The sequence below is a fragment of the Myotis nattereri genome (genome assembly GCF_964212035.1).
Source record: "Myotis nattereri genome assembly, chromosome: 13".
NCBI classification, from domain to species: Eukaryota; Metazoa; Chordata; class Mammalia; order Chiroptera; family Vespertilionidae; genus Myotis; species Myotis nattereri.
The window spans coordinates 4357166-4365532 of record NC_138088.1 but is presented as its reverse complement, the minus strand read 5'-3'; positions in this window follow the sequence as shown (position 1 = coordinate 4365532).

The following is an 8367-nucleotide window of genomic DNA, read 5'->3' as shown; positions in this document are numbered from 1 at the left end:
GGAGGGGACACTGTTCCTGGCGGGAGGGGACACTGTTCCTGGCGGGAGGGGTCCCTGTTCCTGGCGGGAGGGGTCCCTGTTCCTGGCGGGAAAGGGACACTGTTCCTGGTGGGAGGGGTCCCTGTTCCTGGCGGGAGGGGTCCCTGTTCCCGGCGGGAGGGGACACTGTTCCTGGCGGGAGGGGACACTGTTCCTGGCGGGAGGGGACACTGTTCCCGGCGGGAGGGGTCCCTGTTCCCGGCGGGAGGGGTCCCTGTTCCCGGCGGGAGGGGTCCCTGTTCCCGGCGGGAGGGGTCACTGTTCCCGGCGGGAGGGATCACTGTTCCTGGCGGGAGGGGTCCCTGTTCCTGGCGGTAGGGGACACTGTTCCTGGCGGGAGGGGACACTGTTCCTGGAGGGAGGGGACACTGTTCCTGGCGGGAGGGGACACTGTTCCTGGCGGGAGGGGTCACTGTTCCTGGCGGGAGGGGACACTGTTCCTGGCGGGAGGGGGCACTGTTCCTGGCGGGAGGGGACACTGTTCCTGGCGGGAGGGGTCGCTGTTCCTGGCGGGAGGGGTCACTGTTCCTGGCGGGAGGGGACACTGTTCCTGGCGGGAGGGGGCACTGTTCCTGTTGGGAGTTGGACACTGTTCCTGGCGGGAGGGGACACTGTTCCTGGCGGGAGGGGACACTGTTCCTGTTGGGAGGAGACTCTGTTCCCGGCGGGAGGGGTCACTGTTCCTATTGGGAGGAGACGCTGTTCCTGGCGGGAGGGGTCACTGTTCCTGTTGGGAGGAGACGCTGTTCCCGGCAGGAGGGGTCACTGTTCCTGGCAGGAGGGGAAACTGTTCCTGGCGGGAGGGGTCCCTGTTCCTGGCGGGATGGGACACTGTTCCTGGTGGTAGGGGACACTGCTCCTGGCGGGAGGGGTCACTGTTCCTGGCGGGAGGAGTCACTTTCCTGGCGGGAGGAGTCCCTGTTCCTGGCAGGAGGGGACACTGTTCCTGGCCTGAGGGGACACTGTTCCTGGACGGGAGGGGACACTGTTCCTGGCGGGAGGGGTCACTGTTCCTGTTGGGAGGAGACGCTGTTCCTGGCCGGAGGGGTCACTGTTCCTGGCGGGAGGGGTCCCTGTTCCTGGCGGTAGGGGACACTGTTCCTGGCGGGAGGGGTCCCTGTTCCTGGCGGGAGGGGACACTGTTCCTGGCAGGAGGAGTCCCTGTTCCCGGCGGGAGGGGACACTGTTCCTGGCGGGAGGGGACACTGTTCCCGGCAGGAGGGGACACTCTTCCCGGCGGGAGGGGTCACTGTTCCCGGCGGGAGGGGACGCTGTTCCTGGCGGGAGGGGACGCTGTTCCTTGCGGGAGGGGTCACTGTTCCTGTTGGGAGGGGACACTGTTCCTGGCGGGAGGGGACACTGTTCCTGGCGGGAGGGGACACTGTTCCTGTTGGGAGGAGACTCTGTTCCCGGCGGGAGGGGTCACTGTTCCTGTTGGGAGGAGACGCTGTTCCCGGCAGGAGGGGTCACTGTTCCTTGCGGGAGGGGTCACTGTTCCTTGCGGGAGGGGACACTGTTCCTGTTGGGAGGGGACACTGTTCCTGGCGGGAGGGGTCACTGTTCCTGGCGGGAGGGGTCACTGTTCCTGGCGGGAGAGGACACTGTTCCTGGCGGGAGGGGACACTGTTCCTGGCGGGAAGGTCCCTGTTCCTGGCGGGAAGGTCCCTGTTCCTGGCGGGAGGGGTCCCTGTTCCTGGCGGGAGGGGTCCCTGTTCCTGGCGGGAGGGGACACTGTTCCTGGCGGGAGGGGTCCCTGTTCCTGGCGGGAGGGGTCCCTGTTCCTGGCGGGAGGAGTCCCTGTTCCCGGCGGGAGGGGACGCTGTTCCCGGCGGGAGGGGTCCCTGTTCCCGGCGGGAGGGGTCACTGTTCCCAGCGAGAGGGGTCCCTGTTCCTGGCGGGAGTGGTCCCTCTTCCTGGCGGGAGGGGACACTGTTCCTGGCGGGAGGGGACACTGCTCCTGGCGGGAGGGGGTCACTGTTCCTGGTGGGAGGGGTCACTGTTCCTGGCGGGAGGGGTCCCTGTTCCTGGCGGGAGGGGACACTGGTCCTGGCCTGAGGGGACACTGTTCCTGGCCGGGAGGGGACACTGTTCCTGGCGGGAGGGGTCACTGTTCCAGGCGGGAGGGGTCGCTGTTCCTGGCGGGAGGGGTCGCTGTTCCTGGCGGGAGGGGACACTGTTCCTGGCGGGAGGGGACACTGTTCCTGGCGGGAGGGGACACTGTTCCTGTTGGGAGGAGACGCTGTTCCCGGCGGGAGGGGTCACTGTTCCTGTTGGGAGGAGACGCTGTTCCTGGCGGGAGGGGTCACTGTTCCTGTTGGGAGGAGACGCTGTTCCCGGCGGGAGGGGTCACTGTTCCTTGCGGGAGGGGACACTGTTCCTGGCGGGAGGGGACACTGTTCCTGTTGGGAGGAGAGGCTGTTCCTGGCGGGAGGGGTCGCTGTTCCTGGCAGGAGGGGACACTGTTCCTGGCGGGAGTGGTCCCTGTTCCTGGCAGGAGGGGACAAAGTTCCTGGCGGGAGGGGACACTGCTCCTGGCGGGAGTGGTCACTGTTCCTGGCGGGAGGGGTCACTGTTCCTGGCGGGAGGGGTCCCTGTTCCTGGCGGGAGGGGACACTGTTCCTGGCCTGAGGGGACACTGTTCCTGGCTGGGAGGGGACACTGTTCCTGGCGGGAGGAGATGCTGTTCCTGTTGGGAGTAGATGCTGTTCCTGGCGGGAGGGGTCCCTGTTCCCGGCGGGAGGGGTCCCTGTTCCTGGCGGGAGGGGTCGCTGTTCCCGGCGGGAGGGGTCGCTGTTCCCGGCGGGAGTGGTCACTGTTCCTGGCGGGAGGGGTCACTGTTCCTGGCGGGAGGAGATGCTGTTCCTGTTGGGAGTAGATGCTGTTCCTGGCGGGAGGGGTCCCTGTTCCCGGCGGGAGGGGTCCCTGTTCCTGGCGGGAGGGGTCGCTGTTCCCGGCGGGAGGGGTCGCTGTTCCCGGCGGGAGTGGTCACTGTTCCTGGCGCGAGGGGTCACTGTTCCTGGAGGGAGGGGTCCCTGTTCCTGGCGGGAGGGGACACTGTTCCTGGCCTGAGGGGACACTGTTCCTGGCTGGGAGGGGACACTGTTCCTGGCGGGAGGAGATGCTGTTCCTGTTGGGAGTAGATGCTGTTCCTGGCGGGAGGGGTCCCTGTTCCTGGCGGGAGGGGTCCCTGTTCCTGGCGGGAGGGGTCGCTGTTCCCGGCGGGAGGGGTCGCTGTTCCCGGCGGGAGTGGTCACTGTTCCTGGCGGGAGGGGTCACTGTTCCTGGCGGGAGGAGATGCTGTTCCTGTTGGGAGTAGATGCTGTTCCTGGCGGGAGGGGTCCCTGTTCCCGGCGGGAGGGGTCCCTGTTCCTGGCGGGAGGGGTCGCTGTTCCCGGCGGGAGGGGTCGCTGTTCCCGGCGGGAGTGGTCACTGTTCCTGGCGGGAGGGGTCACTGTTCCTGGAGGGAGGGGTCCCTGTTCCTGGCGGGAGGGGTCCCTGTTCCTGGCGGGAGGGGACACTGTTCCTGGCCTGAGGGGACACTGTTCCTGGCTGGGAGGGGACACTTTTCCTGGCGGGAGGAGATGCTGTTCCTGTTGGGAGTAGATGCTGTTCCTGGCGGGAGGGGTCCCTGTTCCCGGCGGGAGGGGTCCCTGTTCCTGGCGGGAGGGGTCGCTGTTCCCGGCGGGAGGGGTCGCTGTTCCCGGCGGGAGTGGTCACTGTTCCTGGCGGGAGGGGTCACTGTTCCTGGCGGGAGGAGATGCTGTTCCTGTTGGGAGTAGATGCTGTTCCTGGCGGGAGGGGTCCCTGTTCCCGGCGGGAGGGGTCCCTGTTCCTGGCGGGAGGGGTCGCTGTTCCCGGCGGGAGGGGTCGCTGTTCCCGGCGGGAGGGGTCACTGTTCCTGGCGGGAGGGGTCACTGTTCCTGGAGGGAGGGGTCGCTGTTCCTGGCGGGAGGGGTAGCTGTTCCTGGCCTGAGGGGACACTGTTCCTGGCTGGGAGCGGACACTGTTCCTGGCGGGAGGAGATGCTGTTCCTGTTGGGTTAGATGCTGTTCCTGGCGGGAGGGGTCCCTGTTCCTGGTGGGAGGGGTCACTGTTCCCGGCGGGAGGGGTCACTGTTCCTGGTGGGAGGGGTCACTGTTCCCGGCGGGAGGGGTCACTGTTCCCAGCGGGAGGGGTCACTGTTCCCGGCGGGAGGGGACACTCTTCCTGGCGGGAGGAGACGCTGTTCCTGGTGGGAGGGGACACTGTTCCTGGCGGGAGGGGACACTGTTCCTGGCGGGAGGCGACGCTGTTCCCGGCGGGAGGGGTCACTGTTCCCGGCGGGAGGGGTCACTGTTCCCGGCGGGAGGGGTCACTGTTCCTGGCGGGAGGAGACGCTGTTCCTGGCGGGAGGTGTCACTGTTCCCGGCGGGAGGGGACACTCTTCCTGGCGGGAGGAGACGCTGTTCCTGGTGGGAGGGGTCACTGTTTCTGGCGGGATGGGACACTGTTCCTCGCGGGAGGGGAAACTGTTCCTGGCGGGAGGAGACGCTGTTCCTGGCGGGAGGGGTCACTGTTCCTGGCAGGAGGGGGCACTATTCCTGGCGTGAGGGGTCGCTGTTCCTGGCGGGAGGGGTCACTGTTCCTGGCGGGAGGGGACACTGTTCCTGGCGGGAGGGGACGCTGTTCCTGGCGGGAGGGGACACTGTTCCCGGCCGGAGGGGACACTGTTCCTGGCGGGAGGGGACACTGTTCCTGGCGGGAGGGGACACTCCTCCTGGTGGGAGGGGAACTGGCTGCCATCCACATACAGGAGTGTGTTAAAGACCTGGTGATGCTGGGCACCTTGCTCTCCCCTGTCCCATGCCCAGCCCAGCCCAGTGCCAGTGTGTCACCCCTAAAACCCTCCAAACCCACCCACCTCTGTGCTTGCCATCTGTCGTGGGCCCACACCCCATTCCTAGGCAGCAGCCACAGCTCACTCTGTTGCTCCACCCCTTCTGGATGTGCGGGCTGAGGATGGGGGCAAATCTCTCACTGGCCAGAATGCACTGCCCTCACCTCCTCTAGCTTCGCCTACCCAGTCCTCAGCCTGCTAGGCTGGCCCCTCCTGAAGGGCCACACCCCCACCGACCTCAGGGCTTGATATTTGTCATGGCACCGGTCAGTTCCCTCTCCTGTCACCTGCTTTCCTCTCTCATCCTGCAGATGTGTGTCCCCCCTGTCTAGGAAACACTCTGAGGCGAGTTGGGGTAATTCATCAGCAGGCAGCTCTGTCCTGGGTTTCCATGCCTGTTTTTTTGGTGGGGATGTGTTTTTGGATTAAGCATCTGCTCTCTCCTCATAGAGGGTGAGCTTCAAAGGGCAGGTGCTCTATGCCAGAGTCCCTGCAAGACAGAGCGGAAGGTGCTGAATGCGGATCGTGGCCCTCGGGGCGCCCTGAGCACCATCTGAGGTGAGTGGCTTCCTGGACTGAACTAGGGTGTCCCAGCGACATGGAGTGTGCAGTGGCCGGTCCTCTCCTCTGGACACACTGCGGCTCCCTGAGACCACACGCTCGGGCAAACACTGGCACTGGAATCACGACAGAGCTTGTCCAGCGAGTGGTAAGACGAGCCGATGCGCACTGGCTCCGGGCAGCTCAGGCAGGTCCCACTGAGGCTGTGTGGGTGTGGTCTTTAGCAGGAGGGCAGTCTCCAGAGAGCCAGGGGGGAGTGCTGGAGGGCGCAGGGGAAGGTATTCAGGTTCGGAGGACAGCTGGGATATAGGACATCCCCATCGTGCCTTCCAGGGAGGTGTTGGGACAAAGGGACCAGGCTATAAGGTCACAGCGGAGTATGAGCCACTAAAGGATTGAAATCAGACTTTGCAGTAGGAAGCTGACCTCAGCAGCCATGCCGATGGTGGAGGGAGGCTGAGGTGGGGAGAAGGGGGCAGGCTGTGGCCACACTCCAGCAGGAGAGGGGAAGGTGAAGGAGGCCAGCTCACCGGAGGACAGCAGGGACAGACAGATGGGCAAAACAAAACCCAGCATCCTGCTGCCATCTGCTATAGGGGTGACTGAGACCACGGCCTGCTCAGGACAGAGCTAAGCTAACAGCTGGGCCCAGAACTGTCACAGATGGCCATGGATCTTGCCACTGTGGTCCCAACCATTGGCCTCACCCTCTGGAGGGTGGCAGCAGGCAGGGAGGGGATGTTGACAAATGCACACACACAGGAACGTGGACTTACAAACTATGGCAGGTGTGGGAAAGGAGCAGAAGACAGCATCTTGAGAGAGAAAGAGGGGTGGGGGTAAGGGCTTGATAGGATCGAGAGTCAGAGAAGGGTTCTCCAAGAAGTAGCTTTCAAGCTGAATCCCAAGGAACCAGTAGCAGTTGGTCAGATACAGAGTGAGGTAGGTCTTCCTGGTGGAGGGAACGGCACAGACCAAGCCTCTGAGGCGGTCGGTAAAGCATGTGCACCTTGTGGAGCAGATAGTGTGGGTGGCCGAAGCACAGGGCCCGAGGGCGTAGGAGTGGGGGCTGAAGAGGCAGTGAGGCCTCAACTACACAGTGAGGCCTGGTGAGGTGATGACGTGTCCTGGTGAGGTGATGACGTGTCCTGGTGAGGTGATGATGTGTCCTGGTGAGGTGATGGTGTGTCCTGGTGAGGTGATGGCGTGCCCTGGTGAGGTGATGGTGAGGCCTGGTGAGGTGATGATGTGTCCTGGTGAGGTGATGGCGTGTCCTGGTGAGGTGATGATGTGTCCTGGTGGGGTGATGATGTGTCCTGGTGAGGTGATGGTGAGGCCTGGTGAGGTGATGGTGTGTCCTGGTGAGGTGATGGTGTGTCCTGGTGAGGTGATGGTGTGTCCTGGTGAGGTGATGGTGAGGCCTGGTGAGGCCCTGGTGAAGGCTCAGGAGGTGTTGGTGAGGCCTGGTGAGGTCACGATGAGGCCTGGTGAGGCCCTGGTGAGGCTTGGTGGGGCCTAATGAGGCCTAGTAAAGCCTAGTTGAGTTGGGTCCCTGAGAGCAGATGCCAGGTCTGGGGCCTCTGTGTCCCTCGGTTCAACCCAGGTCCTGACGTAGAGCAGGCACTTGGTAATAGTCTGGCACAGGAATGGAAGGTCTTTAGGCCCCAGCACTGTGGGCCCTCACAGCCCATCTTGGGGGCTGGAGTGGTGGATCTGGGAGGTCTTGGTCTTGCCTGGACTCCTGCTGGCGTGCCCTGCTCACCCCGCCTTGTCTGAAGGGAGGAGGACCCCCGGCAGGCAGCACAGGGTCTTTTTCTTGCTAATTACTACCTGACATTTTAATGTTCATGTTTAATTACATTCTCCACTATTTGGTGCAAAAAAAATAGAAACACATGACGCCTTAGAGACCTATAAACCCAATAAGAGAACGTTTGTAAAGCCCTTTTGAAGTCCCTGCTGGAGCCCAAACTCCTTTTCCCCGTGAATGTGCCAATTGTGTGACGGGGCTTTTGAAATGAAGAAAGGCTCTGGGATCTGGGGGCACAATCCGCTACCCCACCCCCTGAACACACAGACTGAGACGCCCATAAACCCGCTGCTGTCCCACCCTGGCCTCTTGAGCACACGCGGCTCTGACCTTTTCTGGGGAGCACTGGGAGTTACCCAGAAAAGTGTCACTTATGAGCTGAGGGGCCGAGGTCACAGTCAGCTCTGCCATCCCTCATGTGTGACCTGGGCAAGTGGCAAAGGTTCTGTTTCTTCATCCAATGGGTGGCGGTGATGCTGGTGAGGAGCAGCTTGTATGGTGCCTTGTGTCTGAGACCATCTCATCCCCACTGGGTTTAGTCAGGTCATTTAATATGCACGCCCTACTGAGAGTTCACTTTACAACCATAAAATCTTAACATTGTTCATGGGAATGAATGCATCTTCTAGAGAAGACTCCTCCCTCAGACACGGTGTGCTCGGGACTCCAGCATCCACGAGGGGCTTTGGGGTGGTCAGGTTGGGTGGCCCGCTCTGACTTCCCACTTTTCTGAGCAGCTCAACAACAATGTTGCTGTCAGGATGCTCTTAAACTTCGTGGTGAGGTCTTTTTGAGGTTGTTCCACACCTCGAGAACCAGACTCACTGGCTCCCAGCATGGCAGAGCGCAATTTCCAGAGATCACATCATTCCAATGAGACTCTTCCACTCTCCCACAAGGGGGGAGGCCAGACACCCTCCACTGTGAATCTGCGGGGACAGTAGCAAATGCTTGTCACCAACAGAATGCTGATGCCATGTTATGAGAAGTCCAAACCCAGCTTAGAGGTAGTTAACAAATATGACAACTGAGATTTGCTTATACCTGGAAGCCCAGCCTTCCAGTCATCTCAGCTTATGCA